Source organism: Oryctolagus cuniculus, chromosome 2, assembly GCF_964237555.1.
Source record: "Oryctolagus cuniculus chromosome 2, mOryCun1.1, whole genome shotgun sequence".
Classification (NCBI taxonomy): Eukaryota; Metazoa; Chordata; class Mammalia; order Lagomorpha; family Leporidae; genus Oryctolagus; species Oryctolagus cuniculus.
In genome coordinates this window covers 105,261,186-105,287,927 of record NC_091433.1, presented here as the reverse complement: position 1 = coordinate 105,287,927, position 26,742 = coordinate 105,261,186, and the positions used below count along the sequence as shown (strand labels likewise).

Sequence of the window (26,742 nt, the reverse complement as noted above, 5' to 3'; positions counted from 1 at the left end):
TTTCTTGGCTATTGTGAATAATGCTGCAATAAACATGGATGTGGAGGTGTCTATATGACTGATGGAGTTCATTTTCCTTGGATGGCTGTTAATTACTTAAATATTTGGTAAAATTCAGCTGGGAAGCTGTTATGGGTTGAACAGGTCTTGTCTCACCAAAACAAATGCAGATGTTTAAACTCTGATTTTTTTTTTTTTTTTTTGGACAGGCAGAGAGGCAGAGTAGACAGTGAAAGAGAGAGACAGGGAGAAAGGTCTTCCTTTACCATTGATTCACCCTCCAATGGCCACAGCGGCCGGCGCACCACACTGATCAGAAGCCAGGAACCAGGTGCTTCTCCTGGTCTCCCATGGGGTGCAGGGCCCAAGGACTTGGGCCATCCTCCACTGCACTCCCGGGCCACAGCAGAGAGCTGGCCTGGAAGAGGGGCAACCGGGACAGAATCCGGCGCCCCGACTGGGGCAAGAACCCGGTGTGCTGGTGCCTCAAGGCAGAGGATTAACCTAGTGAGCCGCAGCGCTGGCCTAAACTCTGATGTTTTAATATTAATGGTTGATGGATTAGGGTGGGAACTGGGTCTGATGACGATGTTTGAGATGCGGCCAGTGGGAGTTTTATACCCTTGGAGGGTATTTTGAATGAAAGTTTTGGTTGTTATTTGGGTTTGAGTTTATATGAGGGCCTCCCCCTGCCCCCAGCCACCCTCCCCTCGTACCCTGGCTCAACATTGATTGTTCCTCATACTGGCCATGGCCAACCTCCTCAGACATCAGATACTGGGCTGCCTGATCCTGAACAGTAACCTATGAACTGCAAGGTAAAACAAATTTTTTCCTATCCAAGAAGCTCACCTCAGGTGTCCAAGTTAAAATAATGAAAAATGGGGGCCAGCGCTGTGGTGTAGCAGGTAAAACCACTGGCTGCAGTGCCAGCATCCTATATGGGTGCCGGTTCAAGTCCAGGCTGCTCCACTTCCCATCCAGTGCTCTGCTATGGCCTGGGAAAGCAGTGGAAGATGGCTCAAGTTCTTGGGCCCCTGTACCTGTATGGATGACCTGGAAGAAGCTCCCGCTCCTGGCTTCGGATGGGCGCAGCTCCGGCCATTGTGGCTATCTGGGGAGTGAACCAGCAAATGGAAGACTTCTCTCTCTCTCTCTTTCTCTCCCTCCACCTCTGCTTCTCTATAGCTCTGCCTTTCAAATAAATAAATAGAATTTTTAAAAAAATAAAAGTAATGAAAAATGGACTAATACAGAAAATTGTTACCAAGAAATAGGGCCGTTACTATTTACTGATCTGAAGATGCAGAAGAGCTTTTTGGATTTGGTATACTGGGAGAGGTTGGAAGAATTTGAAGGAGCAAGATATAGGAAACCTAGAATATTGTAAGCTGAGCATTATCAGTGATTTGTGTGAGGGCTCAAGAAGAGACCAGAACGCTGGTAGGAACATGAGCAGGAAAGGCTGTGCTGATGAGATTTCAGATGGACATGAAGTCCTGTTGGGAATTGGACTAAAGACCACCCTTGCCCATTGTCGCCAGGCATCTGGGTGTATTTTGTCCGTATCTGGAGATGTTGTGGAAAGCTGAACTTGTAAACGGTGGACTGAGTTGTTTGGCAAATGAGATTCCAAGGCAGCCAAGTGTACAGGCTGTATCCTGGGTGTTAGTGGGTGCTCTAAGAATGTCTTACAGTGAAAATCAGGAACAAAAGGGAACAGTGAAGACACTTTGATTTGGAGCTTGGTCAGAGAAAGAATGAAAAGAAAGCAGTGTGTTTAGGACAGGAAAATGAGATAGAGAAATTGCTTACTAAATAGGTAAGTTCTGGTAACAGGGAGCCATGTGTAAATGAACGAGACAAGGGGAGAAAGACCCTGAAGGCATTTCAGAAATAATTTTGTGACTACCCCTGCAATCCCAGGCACATTAGCAGCATAGCATGCAAATATGTTTCAAAGATTTTCCATGGAGAAATCCTTGAATGCAGGAGCCCAAGGGCACCCCGCTCACTCTGGATCAGCCCCAAATTCTGGCTTGCCATGCCTCCAGCTGGAGGAAGACCTTGGCATTGTCCACATGGTACTAGTTCTGTAGCAGTGCAGCATCTAAGAGTTACAGAGTCATGGCAGCTTAGACTGAGATTTCAAAGGGGAGACTGGAAGGCCAGACAGGATGGTGCTGTAGGGTTGGATCCCTGCATGTGCAGTGCATTGTGAAGCTGCAAGAGCGAAGCTGCAGAGGAAACCCTGAACTCGTACAGGTGTCAAAGATGTGAGATACTTTGCAGAGATGAATCACAAGTAGTGTAGTGGAAAGTAGTGTCTAGAAAGGCTGCAGACACCAGCATCCAGCCTCAGAAAACAGGCATATGGACAAAGAGCGACAGGACTGTGTAGGTACAGAGGCTCCCACCTAGATTTCAAAGTGTGTTTTAGACAACCTGGAGACCCAGACAAAGTTTGGTTCCAGAGTTACTACAAAGAGCTTCCACTCTGTCAGTGCCTGGTGGAGCTGCAAAGAATCCTACCAGCAAAGCTGCTAGGGGGAGGGGTGCTCAAGTCTTTAGGAGACTAGCAATACAATGCTGCATGCGAGTTTTGCTACTTCATATTTGCCCTGCAGGTTTTGGGTCTTGCTTTGGCCCAATTAATCCTTTATATTTCCTTGTCTCCCCTGTTTGGAATGGAAATGGAGATTTGCCTGCCTTACCATTGTGTACTGGAAGTATGTACCTTTTATTTTCTTAAGATTTATTGATTTATTTGGTTTCTTTTTTAAAGGTTTCTTTAGTTCTGATAGTGCTTGTGTTTTTTTGTAAGATTTATTTATTTTTTTGAAAGTCAGAATTACACAGAGAGAGAAGGAGATGCAGAGAAAGAGAACGAGAGTTTTTCCATCTGCTGGTTCACTCCCCAGATGGCTGCAATGGATGGAGCTGTGCCGATCTGAAGCCAAGAGCCTGAAGCTTTTTCTTCCAGGTCTCCTATGCTGGCACAGGGGCCCAAGGACTTGGGCCATCTTCTACTGCTTTTCCAGGCCATAACAGGGAGCTGGATTGGAAGTGGAGCAGTCGGGACACTAACCAGCTCCCATATGGGATGCTGGCACTGTAGGTGGCAGCTTTAGCCACTAAGCCACAGTGCTGGTCCCTCATTTATTTATTTGTATTGCAGAGTTACAGAGTGAGAGGGAGAGATAGATAGCCAGTAAGAAAAGGAGAGAAAGATCTTCTGTCCATTGGTTCACTCCCCTAAAGGTCCCAAAAGCTGCAGCTGGTCAGGCTGAAACCTGGAGCCTGGAACTCCATCCAGGTTTCCCACAAGGGTGGTGCTGGCGCGAGTATTTGGGGCATCCTGTTTCCCAGGAACATTAGCATAGCTGGAACTCCAGCTGACACCCATATGTGATGCCAACATTGCAGGCAATGGCTTAACCCGTTGCATCACAACTCTGGCCCCTGTACTTTGCTTTTGAATATACAAATTCCTAGCTAAGAGAGTTTGCCTGAGTCTCAGATGAGACTGTCACCACTGGTGGTTGACTTGCATCAGTTCATTTCACTGATGGAGAGACTAAAGTTTGGATATTAAAGCAAAAGCATATTGAAATATATTCCAAAGGAGTGATGGTCTGTAGAGAGCACATGGACCCTGTATGCTTACTAAAGTTTATTGAAGTATGTTCTAAAGGGAGAATGGGTCCGTTCAGAGGGCATACCACACCCTGCAGGAATAGCAGGTAAGTATGTTCCGAGCAAGAGAAGGGCCCATCCAGAGAGCACATATACCCTTTCTTCCTGGTGTTGGAGCTCATATTCCTAAAGAATGAGGGGAGTCAACTTGAGATGTGGCTTTGATGCCCAGGATTGGCATTTGTGATTGGCATGGGGGAGTTGGATGACTTTGGGATCTCTTCACAGGTGGCTGCAAACTAGGCTTTTCTGGTGACTGAGTTTCTATTTAATCAGAACACTTCAGTCAAAAGTTAAACCCCAAAGTGTGTAGTGTTGGGTGGGTCCTGGAAGACAGCAGCCTCCCTGATGCACCCATAGAGGAAGGTCATATGCACCTCCCCAACCCCCCAAATCACTCATGTCTTATTTTCTGCCTGAAAAACTATACACTGGATTTTTAAATTAATGATGAACTACATTAATCGTTTGGGAGTTTGGGTAACAGAATTGATGGTATGTTGTATGTGAGAAGGGTGTGAATTTTGGAGCCAGGGACAGAGTGTTAGGAGTTGTTAAGCTTGTGTCCCCAAAACTCATGCAGTTGTTTAAACTCTATATCTTAATGTTAATGGTTGATAGACGAAGGGTGGGGACTTGATCTAATGATGGCATCTGACAGATGGGGCTGGTGGCACATCTGTGGCTCATTATGAACTTGTTCTCAGAGGCAGGCTTTCATGAGAGTGTCGATTATTATTTGTTCGATTTATGTTTTTTTTTTTTTCTCTCTCTCTGCTTCCAGGGTCATCATGTGATTTTCCCTCCACACCAGTCATAATCAGTCTCCATAGATACCAGACTAAGGAGATCTTTTTCTTACTGATTCAGTGTCAATGCTCCTTATTGGTGTGTTTATGCATTCTACTGGCCTATGGTTCAATCTTGCTAGAGCTTATGTTTCCGAGAATTTGTCCATTTCTTCTAGCTTAAAGAATTTGTTGCTTTATAATTGTTCATAGTAAGTAAGGCATATGTCTCCATTTTCATCTATGATTCTGTGTATTTAAAGCCACTTTCTTTTTTTCTTAGTTGTTCAAGGTAAAGTTTTATCAATTTTATTGATCATTTCAAAAAAATCTTCATTTTTAATTTTTTTTTGTGTTTTTATATTTCTTAGTCCCTATGTCATTGTTGTGCTCAGAGTTTCATTATTTCTTTCCTTCTTCCAATTTTGAAATTATTTTTAGAGAGAGAATGAGCAAGAAAAGTGAGAGGTGTTTTCTATCTGCTGGTTCACTCCCCAAAGGGCTACAACGACCAGAGCTGAGCAGATCTGATGTCAGGAGCTAGGAGCTTCTTTCTGGTGTCCTACGTGGGTGTAGGGGTCCAAGCACTTGGACAAACTTCTCTTGCTTTCCCAGGCACATTTGCATGGATCTGGATTAGAAATGGAGAAGCCAGGACTTGTACTGGTGCCCATGTGGTATGCCAGTGCCACAGGCAGTGGCTTTACCTGCTATGCAACAGCACTGACCCCCAATTTTGGAATTGATTTGTTCTTGTTTTTTCTAGTTCATTGAGGTGCAGTGATGTGTTGCTTATTTGAGATCTTTGGTGTTTTTTTTTTTTTTTTCAAGCCTTGATTGCAATTAATGTTCCTCTCAGTACTGCCTTGGATATATCCCATTTTGGTATGCTGTGTTTTCATTTCCACTTGTTTCAAGAAGTTTTGTCAGTTTTTCTCCTTAATCCCTTTATTGTTCAGGAGCAAGTTACTTAATTTGCATGCATTTGTGTAGTTTTCCAAAGTTTTTCTTATTATTAATTTCTAGTTTTGTTGCATTGTGGTCAGAAAAAGTACTTGATATGATTTTTTTTTTAATTTGCTGAGACCTACCTTTTTTTTGAAATTTGTTTTGTGACCTACCACATGATCAATCCTGGAAAATATTCCATGTGCATTTTGTAGCTTTTGGATGGAAAGGTCTGTACGTGTGTGTTAGGTCCAGTTGATGTAGGGTGCAATTTGACTCTGTTGCTTGTTGATTTTCTGTCTAGATGATCTGTCCATTTCTCAAAGTGAGGTATTAACTTGCCCTATTCTTACTGCATTGGAGTCTGTCTCTCCATTTAGGTATATTAATATTTGGCTTATTATTTGAGAGTTCCAATATTGAGATGCATATACATTTGTAAGTGTTATTTACTGTTGCAAGATTGAGCCCTTTATCACTATATGATGCTCCTGCTCTGGTGTTACTGTATTTTAGTTAAAATGCACTTTATCTGACAGAGGTATGGCTGCTTATGCTTTCCTTTGGGTTCCATTTGTAAGTAATATTGCTTTTTTTTAATTTGAAATGTAGTTTCAGAGAGGGATAGCTGGATAGAAATGTCTCCATCTGCTGTGCCCATCCTCAAATGGCCACAATAGCTAGGGCTGAGCAAGACCAAAGTCAGGAGCCAGGAGCTTCTTCTGGGTCTCAAACATGGGTGGCAGGAGCCCAGGAACTTGGGCCATCTTTTGCTGCTTTCCCAGGTATATTAGTAGGGAGTTGGATTGGAAGTGGAACAGCTAAGACAAGACCCGGCACCCAAATGGGATGCTAGCACTGCAGGCCTCAGCTTAACCTACTTTGTCATAGCACTGGCACCTGTAAGGAATGTCTTGTTTCATCCTTTCACTTTCAGTGTGTACTTAAAGGTGAAATGAGTTTATTGTAAGCATCACATAGTTGGGACCCATCTAAAAAATCCATTCAGTATCTTTATGCCTTCTAGTTGGAGAATCTAGTCCATTAATATTTAAGATAATTATTGACAGATAAGATCTTACTACTGTCTTTATGGTACTTGCTTTGCATTTTTATTGTAATTCTTTTCCTGTTCCTTCACTTACAATTTTCATTTGTAGATAACTGGCTTCCTGTATAGTGTACTTTGACTCAGTTACTACTTTTGGTAATTCTGTTGCAGATTTTTGCTCTGTGGTTGCCATAAAGTTTAGAAAACAATTACTTTGACTATAATAAGTCATTTTAAAATGATAACACCTTAATGTTATAAAGACAATGAAACAGATAAAGAAAAATCAGAGACAAGTAATTCTTTTTTTTTTTTTTTTTATTTTTGACAGGCAGAGTGGACAGTGAGAGAGAGAGACAGAGAGAGAAAGGTCTTCCTTTGCCGTTGGTTCACCCTCCAATGGCCACCGCTGCAGCCGGCGCACCGCGCTGATCCGATGGCAGGAGCCAGGATCCAGGTGCTTTTCCTGGTCTCCCATGGGGTGCAGGGCCCAAGCACCTGGGCCATCCTCCACTGCACTCCCTGGCCATAGCAGAGAGCTGGCCTGGAAGAGGGGCAACCGGGACAGAATCCGGCGCCCCAACCGGGACTAGAACCCGGTGTGCCGGCGCCGCAAGGTGGAGGATTAGCCTAGTGAGCCACGGCGCCGGCCCAGAGACAAGTAATTCTAATGAAAGAACTTTACCTCTGTGCTCCATTCTTCCTCACATTTTGAATTATAGATGTTACATTTGACTTGTTTGAATTTTGCGTGTCTCTTAACATTTTTATGTAGTTAATACAATTTTCTGAGTGTTTTCAGTAAAGATATGTGGCGTATAACATTAGAGCATTCTGAATTTGCTTATATAGTGACACTGCCTAGGGAGTTTCTACCTTCTGTTATTTTCTTCTTGCTTATTAGTGTCTTTTCTTTCAATTTGAAAAATTCCTTTAGCATTTCCTGTAACATAGGTCTGGAGATAAATTCTCCTGGCTACTATCTTTTTTTTATATCTCCCTCGTTTCTGAAGGATAGCTTTGCTGACACATTGTTTTTGGCATGTACTCTCTTCCGTAATGTGAACATAGCATCACAGTTTCTCCTGGCCTGTGAGGTTTATAAGGAGAAGTATACAGTTGGGCCCCTTTACTGTGTTGCTTCTTTTTTTCTTGCAGCTTTGAGAATAGTCACTTTGTCTTTAATCTTGGAAAGATTGAATATAATATGTCTTTGAGTAGAATTGAATCTCACTGATAATCTTTGAATTTCCTGCACTTGGAGAACTCTATCTTTCTCTATTTGGGGGAACTTTTTGTCCTTATATCTTTGAAAATGCTTTCTACCTATTGGCATTCTCAAATTCCTCTTAAATACAAATGGCTAAATAGTTGCTCTTTTTATCCAATCCCACATTTCCCACAAATTTTCTTCATTCCCCTTGATTCTTTTTTCTCCTCCAGCTGTAGATTTTCTAATAGCCTGTTTTCAAGTTCACTGATTGTTTCTTTTACATAATCTATTCTATGGTTAATGCCTTCCAACACAAGTTTTTTTTTTTAAAGATTTACTTAGTTATTTTAAAGTCAGTGTTATACACACACACACACACACACACACACACACGGGGGTGGGGGGAGAGTTTCCACCTACTGGTTCACTCCCCAGATGGCTGCAACATCTTTCATGTACTGGTTCATTCCCCAAATGGCTACAATGGCTGAGGCTGGGCCAGGCAGAAGCCAGAAATCAGGAGCCTCTTCCTGGTTTCCCATGTGGGTACAGGGGCCCAAGATCTTGAGGTATCCTCTGCTGCTTTACACATTTAACAGGGACATTAACAGGGAGCTGGATTGTAAGTGAAGCAGCTGGGTCTCAAACCTGCACCCTTATTGAATACCGGCATTGTAGGCACTAGCTTTACCTGATGAGCCACAATGCTGACTCCTTCCATCACATTTTTAATTTAACTTAGTGTACTGTTCAATTGAGGGATTTCTGCCTGATTTAGTTTAATTATTTTCATATTTCTAGCAAATCTCTGTTCTAGAATATTGAATCACCTTTCTGTGTTCTCTTGCATTTCATTGAGTTTCCTTTAAACAGCTCTTTTGAAAGTTTCATCCAAGCATTTAGAAATGTCAGTTCCTGGATGCTTGGTTTCTGACACTGCTTTCCTCTTTAGGTGAGATCAGTTTCACTGGAAGTTCTTGTTGCATATTGAGAGACAGGTCTTCTGTACCTTGAAGGATGAATTATAGTAATCTGAATTTTTTATGGCTTTCCTTCTAGAAATTCTAAGCAACTTGTTTTCTCTGAGCCTAAGTTTCAGTTTTCTCCAAGTCCATTGTTGCTATGTTTTCATGGATTCAATCTTAAAATACTCCTCAAACTCAAATTTGCCCCAAATTTACAGTTGATGTGTTGTTTATTATGAACTTAGAAAGTGCCTAAGAAGGGAGAGTCCATCCCCAAGTGCCTCCTCCTGGCCTTTGGTGGTCAGACTCCTTGTCCTGTCCATGTGAAAACCACGGAACTCCTGGAGTTCTTCAGGAGAGACCACTGTAGCCTGGGGGTAGGACAGAGTCTTTTGGCTCCTTGCTGTTTGTCTAGGGGCTGGAGGTCAGTGATAAAAGTAGCTGTCTGAATGGCCCCAGACAGATCCCACCTAAGTCCTATATCACCTGTCCCTATGATGTCTCAGGGGTATCCACCAAGTCCACCAGAGGCCTGCAGTGACACACTCCAAAATGAGCCCTCACTTCCCCTCCCTGCTCTCAAACCTGGAGTGCAAGTCTCTGAGTAATGCCAGGCAAGTCTAGAGGCCCAGTTTGTGATCAGTGGCCAGGGCCACAGGTGTTTGAGCCTTATCAGGTCTTGGGTGTTAGCCCAGTGGGTCCAGCTCTGAGCTCTAAGGAGTAGTCCTAAGCTTCCTCCCAGACCTCTGGAGGAGCCTAGAATTTCAGTTTTTACCAGCAGTTGGGGGACATTGTCAGAGGCCACATGGCTATCAAAGCTCCAATTATTCGCTCCAGAGTTATGCACCTGGGGCAGGGGTTGCAGGATTCAGCCTAACTGGGTTTTTCACGGTGGGCTTGACACCTGATGCAGCTTGCTCTCCCTTGTCCTAGTGAAGTGGCAGACCTCTCTATGTGGCATTCTCTCAGTACTGGGAGAATGAGTGACATGGGCAACACTTTTTTTTCTTTTCTTTTCTTTTTTTTTTTAAAGATTTATTTGTCTACTGGAAAGGCAGAGAGAGAGAGAAAGAGATCTTCCATCCACTCCACAAATGTCCGTCATGATCGGGGCTGGGCCAAGCTGCAGCCAGGGGCCTAGAACTCCATCTGGGTCTCCCATGTGGGTGGCAGGGGTCCAGTACCAGTGCCATCCTCTGCTGCTCTCCCAGGTACATCAGCAGGGAGCTGGATGGACATAGGCAACTGGTACCTGAACCAGCACCCATATGGGATGCTAGTGGTGCAGGCAGGGTTGAGGCAGGGGTGGGGTGGGCTTAACCCATTGTGCCACAACATTGGCCCCAGCTTTACTTATTGTAAGAAAATGAAGCGCTGTGGCCCCTCAACTGTCATGAGTGGTTCTTGTGACGATGACTTGGTGTGCACATAGGTGTACCCATTGGGGTGCACGGAGAGGTGATCGGCAGAGCCTTTACTCAGCTGCCAGCTTACTTCCCTCTTCTATTTTTAAAATTCTTTAAAACATGACAATGTTTTTGCAGCCAGTGTAAAATTTTCCCCAGCTCTTTAGCTAAAATTCTCTTTCAGAGGGTCCTGTCCCTGCACTTCACAGGCTGCCTGTTAATGGTTCCTCTTGTCACCTGGCAAAGCTGAATAGTGTTTTCCCCAACTTTACCAGAATGATCATTTTTTTCCTAAATGTTCATTTGTGTTCATTGACTTGAACAACAGAGTGACACAGAAAGAGACACTGAGAGAGAGACAAATCTTCCATCTATTGGTTCACTCCCCAGATGCTTGCAACTGACCCAAGATGAAACCAAGAGCCTGGGCCCCAGTCTAGGTCTGTGATATGACTGGCAGGACTTCAAGCACTAGAGCCATCATCTGCTGCCTCCCCAAATGCACTAGCAGGAAGTTGGATTGAAAACTGAATAGGCAAGATTCAAACTAGCCCTATAATACGGGATATGGGCATCCCAAGCAGCAGCTAAACCCACTGTGCCTCATTGCTTGCCCCCAATATGCTCATTTTTATAATGCATCTCAATTGTCTTCCTTCCCCTCCCCCACCATTAATTCCCTTCCACATGAATTAGCTCTTGCTTGGGTCCTGTTGCGCCTTAATTTCCATATGACAGATGCTCTTTTACCACAGTCAAGAGCCCATGACAGGCCTGTCCTGGCCACTCTGCAAGAGACAAGGCTCAGAAATCCCCCTTTAAGGAGGAAATCTTGGTGAGGGAAAAATGCAGTGTGTGGAATGGGCACTAGTAAAGGAGACGTAATGTTTAGGGTGAAAGCATAGATTTTGAATATGAAGAATGAAAAGAAGAGGAAGGAACAGAAAAAAACTATTCCTGAGACCTTAGGTTGCTAACCAAGTGTTTCCTAAACTATTCTGCTATACTTGGTTTTCCTTTTATTATCCTCCTTAGATGGGGAGTATATTCCATATGGGCTACCATATTGAATGAACTATCCATTCTTATTTCTCTTTCCTCCTCTTTTTCCCTGTTTCTCATCCACTTGGGCTCATACGTGCTTCACTGAGGTTGTGCGCTCCATCCACAGGCATGGGGCATGCCTGGGTGGCAACACAGACACAAATTGTCTCAGACTTGCCAAGGACTGTTTCTCCTTGACCATGAAGAGTAAGGCAGATGCTGTGGTGGTGATTGTTTAATTTGATTGTCCTCTGGGAAACCTGAATAGACTAATGAGGCGGCCACACTGTAAGAATACTGTTCTAGACCTTTGTGATGTTATGGGACACCTCTGCCTCTGTGAGCCTGGCTGCTTCCATAGGGGCTACTACCTCCAGGGAGCCCTTCAAGGCCCCCTGCATTAGGGGGCTTTCCTAGTTCTTTATCTGTTGTGGTTCTTTATTGAAATTCACTGCAATTTTTTTTTTTTGATTGTCAATCTCCCCATTTGTTGGACATATTTTGTTTTTCAGCATTGTGTTCTATAATTCACAAAACAATACTGTTGTTTCATATTCATTATATATTTGATACATTAAAGTACATAATATGCATTTGATGAAAGTTTGTTCTTTCGTCCTCAGCCTCATATAGTATTAAAGATATGGAAATTAAAGCTCTCTGCCACTAATGTTTTAACAGAAAAATAATTTAAAAGTCTAATCAAGTTAAAAGCACGGGGGCAGGTCTTTGGCCTAGAGGTTAAGATGCTCACCTCCCACATTGGAGTACTTGGGTTTAGTATCTGCCTCCATCATGACATTCAACTTATGACATCAGCACCAAGGGAGGCAGCTGTGATGGCCCAACGCGTTGGATCCCTTCAACCCATCTGGGAGACCTGGATTGCATTCTTGGTTTCCAAGTTTGGCCTGGCCCAGTTCCAACAATCGCAGGCACTGGGGGAGTAAACCAGCAGATGGTAGGTCTGTCTGTCTGTCTGTCTGTCTTTCTTTGTGTCTCTCTCTGCCGTTTAAAGTAACAAAAAATAATTTTTAAAGCCCATCATGAAGTTTAATGGAACCAAACTATTTGACCTCTAATGACTGAAATGGATGGCTCATCCATGGGTGAAATAAGAGTAAGCAAGAATGGTAGAGAAATATGAAGCAAATTTAGAAGATGCTATGCAGTATAGATTTAGAGTATGCTATATGGTATATGTGTGTTTATGTGTATGTTTATGTGTGTGTGAAAGAGAAAGAGATAAGACTACACAAACTTATATGCTTATCTAAAAACACCCATTTCCTGTTCTCAGATTTTAGTCTCATTAGTTACAAATACAATGAACAAGCAATGTCCATTGGTGGAAAAATGAATTCTAATTAAGCTATCAGAGGACTTAAACACAAGAATTACAAATAATGTTTCTAACTAACATTTAATCTTCACAGATATCCAGAAGAGAACAAATATAAAATATTAATAAACCTACAGTAAAAAGCTTATAAAACAAAGTATAATTCTTAATTTCAAAGAGTTGACATTCATATATAATGGTAGTCAAAATTTGTATAAAATAATTACAGCTAATGAATTATTCAATAAAGATGAAAAGTTTAAGAGTTTTTAAGGATACATAATTTAAAAATAAGGGATGTTAGTTTAATAAGACTTAATTATTTTATTAAATATTTAAAACAAAATATATTCTGAATTATATCTGTATTTAAAATATTTCTGTTTTTAAATCTGCAACAATTCTGTACAAAAACACCAACTAACAAAGCACATTTTATTACAGTGTTCAATCTTGCCATTTGTCATTTTGCTTATCTTCAAAATAAATTACCAAATTCTGTAGAGTGCATAAAAATTTATCTTTATCTGTTTAAACAGAAACAAAATTTACACAAATAGACTAAATATTTTTGTCTCAAAATTAATTTATTTTACATATTCATTTAAAATATGGCACATAATTTTTAATACCATCAATATTTATGATATTTCTCCACATTTATTTTTTACTTTTTCAGCAAAATTTAATAATGATACATGGACATATTTACCTAAGCCCTTATTTTCCACGTCGCTATAGAGGAAACACACAATTCAGTGGTCACTGCTATTCTGTCATTATTTAGCCTGGAGAAATAATTTGCCAATACTGTTTTATTTTTGCTATAGATAAACCCTTTTCATAAGCTCTATCTCAAGACAAGGTTACAAGCATAATGATTTGTTATGTGATTTTTAGCACTAGTTTTAGGAGTTAATAAAACTCTTGCCCGTATACAGAAACACGATCATTGAATTATTTTTTCAGAAAAGTGTTTTGCATTTGAGATGAGCATGACAGTTTTTAAAAGTGGAAAGGAAATCTGTTCAGTCAGGAATACAGTGAATTTACTAGCTATGAAAATATATAAAATCTACTTTTACAATATTTTTCTTTTTTTAACTATATTTGAAAGCTGAAGCTAAATGTGATGTTTAGGAATAAGAGTTAGAAACGAAAGGTAGTAGCTTAATTGCACATTTTTGTTAAAGCAAGCACATTTTAAATGGTGAGTGGCACAAATGGAAAAATATAAATTAGATGGTTGCAGAGTCCCACATGAAACAATTTCTTTAGAGATTATCTAGCTTGTTTCTAAAATATTTCCTAGATGACTATGTCCTTAGTTCTTTATTTTTTAAAGGGAGTTATCTGGGGAGTTCTTCTTATATCTATTAGGATGCAGCTGATAGGGCAAGTCTAATAGCATACTGTATTTAGTTTTGACTTTCATTTAAGAACTTATGTTACATCTTTTAAAAATTACATTATTGCATGACTTTCTTTTATCCAGTATGAAGAACTCATTATCCTTGATGGGGTTTGGACCACTCTGATCTTCATCCCTTTAAATTACTTCATGTTCTGAGAGGGAGCAGAAAGTGTGTGTGTGTGGGGGGGGGGAATTGGGTAGGTGGGTGGGTACACTAAGAAGAATTGCTATGTCTATAATGTTGTATTTGTGGGATACATACAAATTAAAAAATAGAATCTAAAACAGGAAATAAAAAATATTTTTCATGTTCTAATTCGTATCACTCTTCAAGGCATTACAAGCCAGACGCTACACTTTGGTAATTGTATGACCAGTGCTCATCAGAGTGGAAAGTTGGCCCAACAATTACAGTAAGTCCCCCTGTGTGTACATCCTGTGGTTTGCTTGTGAACACCAAGCCCATCACCTAGGGAGCAGGCTTCAGGGGTCCCCACCAGGCACCTGTGACACCAGGTGATGAGCCTGGTGCTGGCTGATGTCTAGAGTTGTGCTGGCAATCTCTGAAGGAGGCGCGTTTGAAGTCCCATAGCTTAATCCCTCCCCTATCAGCACTCCTGGCCTGGGAGTTCTCACTTCTTTGGGTCAGATATGATGGGCAGCAGAGGTAACATGATGAGGAAGTGATGGCATGTGTGACTTAAGGTGTGACATGCAAAGGGAATGCCACTCATCTTCATGCCAAAAAAGCCCATGAAATCCCATGATACTTAAGCCTGTCAGCACGTTCTCCATTTTCTGCCCCTCAAGCAAATAAAAATTACCTAGTAAGCCCGTGCTTCCCACTTAACAACAAACTAAGTATTCAAACACGAGTCATGATCCACGCTACTAATTTTTGTTTATTCTTCTGTTCATTGGCTCTGGTCTATTTATTTCTTAATTTAAACATTATCAAGCACTGTATTATGGTTTAATTGTAGTCATGTCATAAATAATGACACAGGGCTTTTCAGTGTTTTGAACACAGAAGTTTGTAAGTAGGTGTAATATTAGGAAAAACGCTTTATAAAATACATTTGTGAAACATGCCATATTCCCAGTTAATGAAGTCATGAGATTTTGTTTGTGGAGATGACTGGTTAGAAGTAAACCTTGTACAGACCTGTGTGTGTGTGTGTGTGTGTGTGCGTGCACAGAAACACAGAATAAGAGAGATTGATTAACGAGGGCAAGATGCCAATTTCTGAAGGTGCTCTGAGGTACCACTCTCCAAGTTCACGCTCTCATTATCTCTCTTCCTCTCTCTATCTCTAGTCTCTCCTTGCTCCAGTTTATCTTTCACACTTCTGCCACAGTGCCCTTTATAAAATGCAAATTTGATCTTGTTTCTCTCATGCTCAAGGTCTTTCAGGATAAAATAGCATTTTCTCAGCGGCTTCCCGGGTTTACATGCTCTTCTCTGGCCAGATCTGCCTACCTAGTCCACCAGAGCACTGCTAATCCAAACAGTTGCCTGCACTTTGTCTGCCTGGCCCTCGCCCTTGTGTTGTTGGTCACTTCATTCTTGGTGCATTCAAGTCCAAGGCGTTTGCTTGACTGAGTGACAGTGATTTGCATCCTGTCTTCCTCCACCTCTGCTATCAGAGGTTGAGCTTCTGGGGCAGAAGCCCTCTGATACTTAGACTTTTATTCTCAGAGCCTGCTGCATTGTAGTAAGTGTGCTTTCATTTTTAAAGATGACTGATTTAAATGCTTGCAAAGTATGTTCCAACTAACATGATTTATTCAACAGAAGTCAATGGACTCCAATTCACAGAAAAACATATTTTCAGACAACTGGCACCAGTTGTTGACAGAAGTGTTCTAATTTTTATAAGGAACCATTTCTGTAGTTGATTATTAATCTTATCCTGAAAACATTCACTTTGCCATCTTTTACTTTTTGGACTGTTGCTTCTACATTCCTATCTCTTTTATTTATTTTTATTTTTTTAAAGATTTTATTTATTTATTTGAAAGGCAGAGTTACAGGGAGGCAGAAGCCGAGAGACACAGAGAGACAGAGGTCTTCCATCTACCGGTTCTCTCCCCTAATGGCAAAAATGGCAGAAGCTGAGCCGATCAGAAGCCAGGAGCTAGGAGCTTCCTCTGGATCTCCCACGTGGGTGCAGGGGCCCCAAGAACTTGGGCCATCTTGTACTGCTTTCCCAGATCATAGCAGAGAGCTGGATCAGAAGTGGAGCAGCTGGGACTCAAACTGGCGCCCATATGGGATGCTGGTACTGCAGGAGGTGGCTTTACTTGCTATGCCACAACACTGGCCCTTCTTCTCCCTTTTAAAAGCCTAGTAGCATATAGAAAAATGCCCTCATCTGGCGCCGTGGCTCTCTTGGCTAATCCTCTGCCTGTGACGCTGATACCCTGGGTTCTAGTCCCGGTTGGGCTGTCAGGTTCTAGTCCCAGTTGCTCCTCTTCCAGTCCAGTTCTCTGCTGTGGCCTGGGAAGGCAGTGGAGGATGGACCAAGTGCTTGGGCCCTGCACCCCATGGGAGACCAGGAGAAGCACCTGGCTTCTGGCTTTGGGTTGGCACAGTGTGCTGGCCGTAGCAGCCATTTAGGGGGTGAACCAATAGAAGGAAGACCTTTCTCTCTGTCTCTATCTCTCACTCTCTAACTCTGCCTGTCCAAAAAAATAAAGAAAAATACCCCCATATATTTTCCTACCTATATTTCTCTTTTACTATTGGGTTGATATTTCTGCGGAAATAATGTATTTAGTTCTGGGGATATGGACTTATCTTTATAATTTCACTTTATAATAGGTACATATGAGGCTGCTCTAAATTGAATGTTTTTTCTCCCCAACATTTTTTTAAAGGTTTATTTATTTATTTGAAAGTCAGAGTTACACAGAGAGAGGAGAACCAGAGAGAAAGAGAGACGTCTTCCACCTGATGGTTCACTCCCCAGATGGCTGCAATGGCCAGAGATGTGCTGATCCAAAGCCAGGAGCCAGGAGCTTCTCCCAGGTCTCCCACATGGGTGCAGGGGCCCAAGGACTTGGGCCATCTTCCACTGCTTTCCCAGGCCACAGCAGAGAGCTGGGTTGGAAGAGGAGCAGCCAGGACTAGAACCGACGCCCATATGGGATGCTGGTGCTTCAGGCCAGGGCGTTAACCCAAGGCACCACAGCACTAGCCCCTCCCCCAACATTTGCATGTTGAAATCTTCCCCCTCAAGGCAATGATTCTAGAAGGTATGGCCCCCAGAAAGTACTTGAATCTGGTCCTGAAGTTGGAACCCTCAATGCTGGGCTTAGCGCTGACAGCAGAGATCACACAGAGCAGCCGCATCCCTTGCCCTGTGAAACCAAAGGCAGAAGTCACATCTACATACTGGGAAGTGGGCCCTCATCAGACATGGCATCTGTAGGTGTCTTGGTCTAAATTTTCCAGTCTCCAGAACTGTTGAGAAATGAATCTTGGTTGTTTAGAAGCTACTTTGTGGAATTCTGTTAGAACAGCCAAACTGACTGAAATGGGGGCTGTCAATGCATCCACTGTAACAAAGGAATCAATGAGCCAACAGAATGCGGACTGTGGATACAGTCAGAACTTCCACTCAGGCAGGGAACATTAGTGGGGACTTACTTTTCCTCCCTCTCCTTTGTTAACGCTGCTGCAAACGTGCCTGTGGGCCAGGCTGAGGCCGAGAGGGAAGCAGCAAAGAGGTGGGAAAGGACAGCACAGCCGTGAGGGGTAGCAGGCTGTCACAGTGTCCTCTGTAAGGGCGTGAGTCCTTATGGCCGAGGAAAAACCATCTGTGACAAGATGTCAACAATTTGTGAATGCCTTGTCATTGTACTGGAAGGTCTTTCAAAAGACTCCTTCAATTTATCCATACGGAAGGTCACCTCGATGAGACATAATCTGATAAAAATTAAGAAGATCACACAGTTTTAGTCTGAAACGTTGGCATGGATGAGGGTGGCAGGTCCATCCAGACATTTGGTACAATAAGGTTTTTAGGATCCATACGTTTTGTCTTACAAACAGCTAAAGGACAAGTTAATACAGACAGCCTAAACTGTATGTGAAAGAAAGAAAGAAAATTAGTTCCTGGGAGATGGTATCTAACAGTTTAGAAGAAATCAAGACAGAAAACAGGAGTCACACGCATTTCCTTTAAAGAACAAAGATTCCACCCTTTGCTTTCCTCTCCAGTTAATCTAATCCACACAAAATGAAAAGATATCTGTTTCTCCCTTTTCCCTCAAGTAGATCATTTTCTCTACAAATATTGGTAAAATCCCAGCACGAATAACTGAATTTGAATTTAAAATAACACTGTGAACCAGCACGGGGTCAGATGCTGACACAGAGGTAGAGGGGGTGCTGGTGCTGAACTTGCTGATAATTCTGTCACCTGGTGTATGTGTTGACATTGAGACTGATGAGAGGGCAGCTGTGGATATATCAGAGAGGCTGGCAATAATAAAAAGGAGCAGGAAGAGAGTTGAGGGAAGCTAAAAACACAACTGTGATACAGTGACATAGGGCACAGGCGTCTCACATTTTGACCCATTAGAGTTATTGCAATGCTGATAGAAGGCACGCATGCACACAGAGAAGAGGAACAAATTGGAGACGGCAAGAAGTTCACCTTGCTCACCTCTAACAGTTCAACAAAAGGAATTAAGAGGCTGGGGCTCACGACTTATTAAAGAAGAGGATTTGCCTTAGTCACCAAGGGACTAGCCCCCAAATAGCACCTAGCAGAAGGGTCTTAAGGCTCAAGAAAATGGGAAATGCACAATAGATCTTGGGCTATAAACAAAGGCTTTTGTATTTAATGAGTATTGATTATTTGAGAATGGAAGAAGTCTGAACGATTCAAAACTATATATTTTGGAATCCACAAAACATAAGAAAGGCTTTAGTTGGGTTTACTTTCCAACTCTTTGTAAATAAGAATAAAAAGGAAGGGAACTCTTGAAATATTTAAGCAGAAAATCTTACCAAATATCTCAAAGCACTTTGTACTCGTTCTCACTAAAAACAATGTATGTGCCTATTGCAAATAACTTTTAACCATTTGTTTTAACCATTTTTTAACCATTTGTTACCTAACAAATATTTTCCTGTTTTAAAGTTCTCTTAAAGACTTAACAATGATAAAATGTTATATTTAAATGATATATTTTTAAAGATTGATTTATTTGAAAGGCAGAGTGACAGAGAAGGAGAAAGAGGGAGAGAGAGAAAAAGAAAGACATCTTCCGTTCTCAACAGAGAACTTCCCAAATAGCTGCAACAGCAGCGGCTGGCCTGGTCAAAGTAAGGAGACAGGAACTCCATCTGGGTCACCTGCATGGATGGCAGGGCCCAGGTACTTGGGTCATTCTCCCCTGCTTTCCCAAGTATATTAGCAGGGAGCTGGATCACAAGTGGAGCAGCAGTGACTCAAATATGCTCCAACATGTTAGAATCCCTGGTGGCAGCTTAACAAGCTGTGCCACAAGGCTAGCCCCAGTACTGCTTTATGTTAGTCCAAATTCACACTAAAATATTGAATTGGCTTGATTGGATTCTGCAATTGGTTGAACACATTATAATTTTACTGTTCACTTAATAAAGAGCTCATAATTTCTATAATTTTTTCTATAAGTTGTGCAATATGTGTGTGAGGGGTCTTTTAAGACATCCAAACAGTAAAGAAGTCAATGAAGTTTGTTTTTCTCTTTTCCTAATGAGAGAGAGAAAAAAAGAGAAATTCCAGTAAACTCAGAGTTTGGGATGGATGCTTTAAAATAGCTAGCAGAGGATGAAGTATTTTTGCTATTTGTCTGATAAAGGATGTCCTTTTCTAAGGATATGTCCTGGTATTTTCAAGTATGCGGGCTTCCCTATGCTATGATGGTCACATTCCAATACTTTGTATAGATATAGGAGATTGTCGGTAGGGATTCCATGAGAAAAAGGTCCAGATGTGTTACAAACATTGCAAGAACCCCAGCAGGACTATGCAATTCTGTTTCACTTGCCAAAGTCAGTATCTCAAACCTTAGCACTGTTGACTAGGTGACTTAAATTACACAACTGATATTTTGTGCCCTTGCTTCTAGATTGTCTGCATGCACCCCATCACATCACTGTTCTGTTCAGGCAAGGCTGGGCATGTTCAGAGTGGCATGGCCGTGGACACTGTTCTATTCCAACACCTTCACACGCCTGATTCTCCAGCTACTTGCAAAGCAGGCCATGCACGAGCCTATTCTGCCCCTTCCTGCTGAGTGCTCCAAATATAATCCTTTCCGCCTCAAAGGACGGTGCACTACAAAGCTCACAGTTTCTCAAGTATGAATACACACACGTGTACACATGTGCATATGTACTAATGTACTGCACACATAATACTTTATGCTGGCAAGGAGGATGGATTGACTCTGAATGGAGGGAGCAGTTTAAAAATGAGAATTTGTATTTAAATTTAATTTTTAAAATTTTTAGTTTTTAACAGATTCGATATAGTCTGTAGATACAATTCTATGACTATGATGACGTGGGGCCAGTGTAGTAGCACAGCGGGTTAACGCCCTGGCCTGAAGCGCTAGCATCCCATATGGGTGCCGGTTCATGACCCGGCTGCTCCACTTCTGATCCAGGTCTCTGCTAAGGCCTGGGAATGCAGTGGAAGATGACCCAAGTCCTTGGGCCCCTGCACCCACGTGGGAGACCCAGAAGAAGCTCTGGGCCCCTGGCTTCGGATCGGTGCAGCTCCAGACGTTAAGGCCAACTGGGGAGTGAGCCATAGGTGGAAGACCCACCACCCTCTCTGCCTCTCCTCTCTCAGTGTAACTCTGACTTTCAAATAAATAAATAAATCTTTAAAAAAAAAAAGAAAAATATGATGATGTCCTTTCCTCCTTCCTTCCCTGCCTCCCTCTCCCTTTATTTCTAGTTTTAGTTATTGAGATGTTTCAAATTTACATTACAGTAAAAAGTATTAATGCTTCACCAAATACGATTTTTGTGAAACCAGTGGTTAAGAATATTTACTACTATAGTCTTAATGAGGTGTGATTACTTCAAAATTTACCATATAAAGGTGAAATGGTCATTTTTCCATTCGATTATTGTTTGTAACATAATAGTTTTTTTCAATAGGCTTTTTTTTTTTTTGACAGGCAGAGTTACACAGTGAGAGAGAGACAGAGAGAAAGGTCTTCCTTTTTCCATTGGTTCACCCCCCAGGTGGCTGCTACAGCCGGCGCACTGTGCTGATCTGAAGCCAGGAGCCAGGTACTTCCTCCTGGTCTCCCATGTGGGTGCAGGGCCCAAGGACCTGGGCCATCCTCCACTGCACTCCTGGGCCACAGCAGAGAGCTGTCCTGGAAGCGGGGCAACCGGGACAGAATCTGGTGCACCAACCAGGACTAGAACCTGGGGTGCCAGCGCCACAGGCGGAGGATTAGCCTAGTTAGCTGCAGCGCCGGCCAACATAATAGTTCTTAATAACTCATATTATTATCTCGTTTGTTTTCTTGGGAAAAAGGCAGGCAGAGGTAAAATATATATCTTTACTTAGAAGTGGAAAAATGTCTGTGTATGTGTATGTGTGTGTTTGATTTGGTTTTGTTTGTGAAAAATTCCCTGGAGAAAAACAGCAATATAATGTGTTCATAATTATTAAAAAATACCATGCTTGATATTCCTGCTCACTATTATGGATTAGAGTCTGATCAAGGAGAGCTAACAGGTAGGCTGGTACTCTTTTTGTTAAATTATCCAAGCAGTGAAATTGTGGTTCATTACCTTCATCATTCTTTCCTTTGTAGAGGGATTGGATATCTTAATTTCTCAACTGGTCAATAATAATGCACAGGCCAGCGCCGCGGCTCACTTGGCTAATTCTCCACCTGCAGCGCTGGTACCCAGGGTTCTAGTTGGGTTGGGGTGCTAGATTCTGTCCCGGTAGTTCCTCTTCCAGTCCAGCTCTCTACTGTAGCCTGGGAAGGCAGTGGAGGATGGCCCAAGTGCTTGGGCCCTGCACCCACAGGGGAGACCAGGAGGAAGCACCTGGCTCCTGGCTTCAGATCAGCGCAGTGCACTGGCTGTAGCGGTCATTTGAGGGGTGAACCAAAGGAAGGAAGACCTTTCTCTCTGTCTCTCTCTCTTACTCTCTAACTCTGCCTGTCAAAAAAAAAAAAATGATAATGCACATACCTGGAGAGGCATAATTGATTGAGAATGCTGCTTGCGACTCCTCCAGGTCTTATCAGAGTGCCTGCATCTCTACTCGGCTTCCTGCTGATGTTCATGCTAGGAGGGAGCAGATGACGGTTCCACTAGCTGTGTCCTGCTACCATGTGGGAGATCTATAATGAGTTTCTGGATCATGGCATCAGCCTGTCCCAGCCCTTGTTGCTGTGGGTATTTGGGGATCGAACCAGTTGATGGAGATCTTTGTCTATCTGTTTGTCTTTGTCTCTGTCTCTCTGCCTTTCAATAAATACGTTTTAAATCTTTAAAATATAGTCCATGTACCCATTGTTGTCCATCTTCCACATTACAGAGGAAGGCAGCAGAAGCATATGTGTTCTATGTAAAGAAGTGAGGGTAAGGGCAGAAGGCACCTGGTTCCTGGATGAAAAAAGGCAAACCAGAATCTTCTAGTGCATTTCATTAGCACTCTTCATTCCTTACCTCTGCTACTAAGTAGTTGTGTAAAAGAAGACAAGGCATATACCCTATCCATCAGATTTTTCTTTGAAGAAAGATCATAACCCTTTTGAATTTGAGATATTAGGAGGTAGGTACACCCTATAATTTAAAGCTATTAAGTTCAGATATTCAAAGTAATTCTGGAAATGTCTACATTCTTTAATCTTGTCTAGAACTGATGGGTCCTCAATTGCACTGAATATATCAAAGAGCTTAACTTTTTTCTCCTTTTGACCATGATCTTTCTCCTTACAACACTCTCAACATTCCTGTTGTTAATGGCAAATGCTGTCCACTTTTAATTTATCCTGTATGTTCGAAGATAAATGCAATACAAAATTTTCAGCTCTCTATAGCTAATTTGTAGGAAAAAATTTTTAAATAATCTAGAAAAAATGAAAAAAATAGAAAAGATGCAGCAGTGAGTATGGTGAGCATATTAATAAAGTAGCTCCAATGTACCTTCTTGGGAGTACACTCGTTAAAGGGTTTTTAAGTGTTTATTTAGCAAATACCACAAATATGAGGATTTAAGTAACAAAAAAGGGAATTTATACCACGGCAGCCATAACAAGCTGAAGTTAATTCATCAAAACTTTCACATAAGCCTTTGTGGGCAGTTGGCCAGGCCTAGCACATTATCTGTTTGACTCACTGAGTCACTGCAGCTAATGGAATTTAGCCCCATGTTTGTTGTTGCCATGGCGATGCGATATTCTCAGGCATGTCATGTTCACAGATCAGTAGCAGCACACGGTTGCAAACACACAACTGCTCTCAGCCTTTGACCATCCCCAGGAATTCACTCTGCAGTGGGTCTGCCAGGAAGGAAGTCAGCTCCAGCAAGGAAAGTCAGGGCTGGGGAGGGCGACCCTTCCTTCTTCCTTTGTCATCTCAGTGCCTTTATCATTAAAATAACCTTGAATTTTCATGAATTCACTCATTCACAAACACTGTCAAAGAAGGTCCAAGAGTTCAAGAGAATCCAGAGGGTCAAAGAGAGGACTAGTTTTAAATCTGTGCCTATTGAACCTGGAAATGACATCGTCTGTTAGTTATAATCTTATTCTTACCATAGCAAATCAAATCGTGCTGACTGGCACCAATGTCCAAGGCGATTCAGCACCATGAAAGGTTACGGGGAGCCAAGGGGTCATATCCTTTGTGGCACCGCTCTGAGAAATAGACACAGACATGTGTGGGAATATTCTGCAAAGAATAGATTTCTCCCCAAAGTAAGAAACAAATCCTGCTGGCAATCTATAAAGGGAATGGGTATTCTATGCTATAGAAATATTCGGATTTCAAAGCAAAGGTATAATTAGGAGGCTTTCAAGATCTAAAATGTTTGAACAAGTCACAGGTATTGTGCAAGATGTTCTAATTTGTATGTAAGGAGTGATAGAGGTAAGACAGGATGAATTTTCTGGAAAGCATTTTTGCCAGTTGGAAATACACTTCTATTAAATAATGTATAATTTCTGTGAGGTGTGAAATATGCTAGTAAATCAGACAAAGTTAAAAACACTTCTGTAAATGTTTGACTATATAGTCCAATACAGGGTCTAGGGTTAATTATAACAAAACAGCTTCACAATGGCCCCCAGGATTCTCTTTTGTGCTGTGTCTGTACTGCTGATCCAGATTGTGGGAATCTGGAGAGCTCAGTAGCAGCTTACCAGGCTGCATCAGGGACTGCAGTAGAATTTGGTTCTATAGATGCATTCTTCCTGATTGAAACCTGAAATCAAAACCAAGACTTCCAAAATGAGGACACTAGTCCAGCATTTACTGTCCTATCGAAGATAAGCTAGAGACAAGGGAAAGCGAGGGAGGGGGCAGGTTCTTCTTAATTGCTTTTGTTTGGTTGCTACTGTAATAGTTAAAGGACACAGCATTTGCTGACTTGGCTCAGAATTTCAGGTTTGGATGACCATGTATTCCTGAAGTTCTCTGAATTTAGCTTAGAGAACAAGCCTGTGGGAAGGTGGCCTTTGTTACTCATTCTGTGGTCCAGGATGATATAATGAAATAAAGATGTGTTCTCTGCCATTCTCAGACATACAGCACACGAAAGAGGTAATAGTCATCCCTCAGTATCTGAGGGGGATTGATTCCAGGACCCCTACAGAAACCCAAGTCAACAGATGCTCAAGTCCACTATGTAAATGGTATATTTTCATATAACTTAGGCATACCCTCCCATTTTGTTTAAACCATCTCTAGAGTACTTATAATATACTGTAAAGAACATGTAAATAGCTGTTTAGGGAATAACAAGAAAAATCTGTACATGTTCAGTACAGACATAATTTTCCTCTGAGTATTTTTGATGTAACCACAATATTGAAATAGCAGTTATTCCATTGTCAATATCATTATTTGAGCTTGAGAAAAGTGGCACTGAATGACTCACTTGGAGAATGAACATGCAACTTTATCAAATACAGGGCTATCAAAAATGACTCAATAGAGTTCCTTCCAGAAATTTAGAAAACAACACCTCATAACCCTAGGAATACCCAATCATACTCTGCTGTGGACAAAAAAAAAAAAAAAAAAACTCTTGGATAACTTTTTCACACATAGTATGGTTATTTAATGTAGCCTTAATAATAACTAATACATAACGCAGAGTTGTCATTATGTATTAAGTTGACTTGTGATAAATGGTAAAACGTAGGTTAGCATTGATATTACTTTCACAGTGTTCTTTAATTAGACAATCGTGAGCCTTTGAAATATTTGGAAATGCCCCCAAAGAAAGAGCCACAAGAGAAGGAAATGAAAGATGGCAGGGTAAAACATTTTCAAGTGGTCTAATGGGCTTCTAGTTTGCCCATTGGTTGGAAGATACAAGACAGAGTACTAATGAGAAAAAAGACCAAGAGAGCCACCCATGCAAAGCTCACCCACATAGGAGCTCAAAGGAAACTGAACCACCCAGACATGCTACCTGCTTGATCCATGTCAGGAAAGGGTGTTAAGGCACAGAAGGTTGCATTAAGCAGCCCCATGTACTGAGTTCCTAAGATTACAATTCACAAAGTCACAAATAATGAAACAAAGAAACAAGTTTTGTTTTTTACTGTTCTTTAAAAAATTTGTTTTCACTTTATTTGGAAGGCAGAGTGACACAGAGTGAAAGAGAGATCAAGAGATAGAGACAGAGAGAGAGAGAAGAGAGATCTTACAATCTCTGGGGTTTACCAAATGCCTGGAACAACTGGGGCTACGCCAGGCCAGGCCAAGGTCAGGAATATAATTCAATCTAAGTTTCTTATGTGAATGACAGGGACTTCTCAGGAGGTACATTAGCAGGAAGCCGGATGGGGAGTCAGAGCTGGGACTTGAACCTGGAATGTGGGTGTCCCAAGCAGTGTCTTAACCACTGCACAAATGTATGCTTCCATCCACCTTACTCTTGGACTGAAGAAGTGTCTTTTAACAGGTAGAGGAAGAAATACTTCTATGTACTGTGCACACAGTCGCCTGGGGTCCAAACCTCCAGATGTTTTCAGGGAAACATTTTCTGATGGCTCTGTCACCTACAGTGAAGGGAACTCAGGTGCCTGTGACCACATAACCATAGCTGGGAGTCATTGTACCCCAGGCTCTGTTTTCATACCATCTGTAGTCCTTGAATAGCAGCCCAATGCCCAAGTCAGGCTGTGGCTAACAGTTATTCTGGATCACTCATTTCCCACCCGTATGTTGATGGTGGGAGGGGGACTACTGACATTGTTAGATCCATACTTTTTTTTTTAAGATTTATGTATTTATTTATTTAAAAGTTAGAGTAACAAAGGGAGAGAGAGGGAAAAGCACACACATACACAGGCACAAAAAAAGAAAAACAGAAAGAGAAGGAGAAAGAGAGAGAGAGAGAGAGGGAGGGAGAGAGAGAGAGAGAGAGAGAGAATCTTCCATCTGCTGACTCACTCTCCCAAATGCTGCAATGGCTGGGATGGGCTGGACCAAAGCCAGGGGCATGGAGCTTCCTCTGGGTCTTCCATGTGGGTGCAGGGGCTCAAGTACTTGGACTGTCCTCCATTGCTTTCCCCAGCTCATTAGCAGGGAGCTGGATTGGAAGCGGAGCTTCTGGGACTCAAACCAGCACCCATATGGGATGCTGGCGCTGCAAGTGGCT

At 42.0% G+C, this 26,742-nt stretch overlaps 1 long non-coding RNA gene across 1 annotated transcript in view; it reads left to right on the top strand.

The window, feature by feature from the left end:
• The first annotated feature begins 14,124 nt into the window (after nt 1-14,124).
• The window catches only part of LOC103346809 (uncharacterized), a 30,461-nt gene continuing 17,843 nt past the window's right edge, over nt 14,125-26,742 (top strand). Inside the window, exon 1 of the long non-coding RNA XR_007915214.2 lies at nt 14,125-14,280. This is a non-coding gene — a long non-coding RNA (uncharacterized lncRNA). The remainder of the gene's footprint in view (nt 14,281-26,742) is intronic.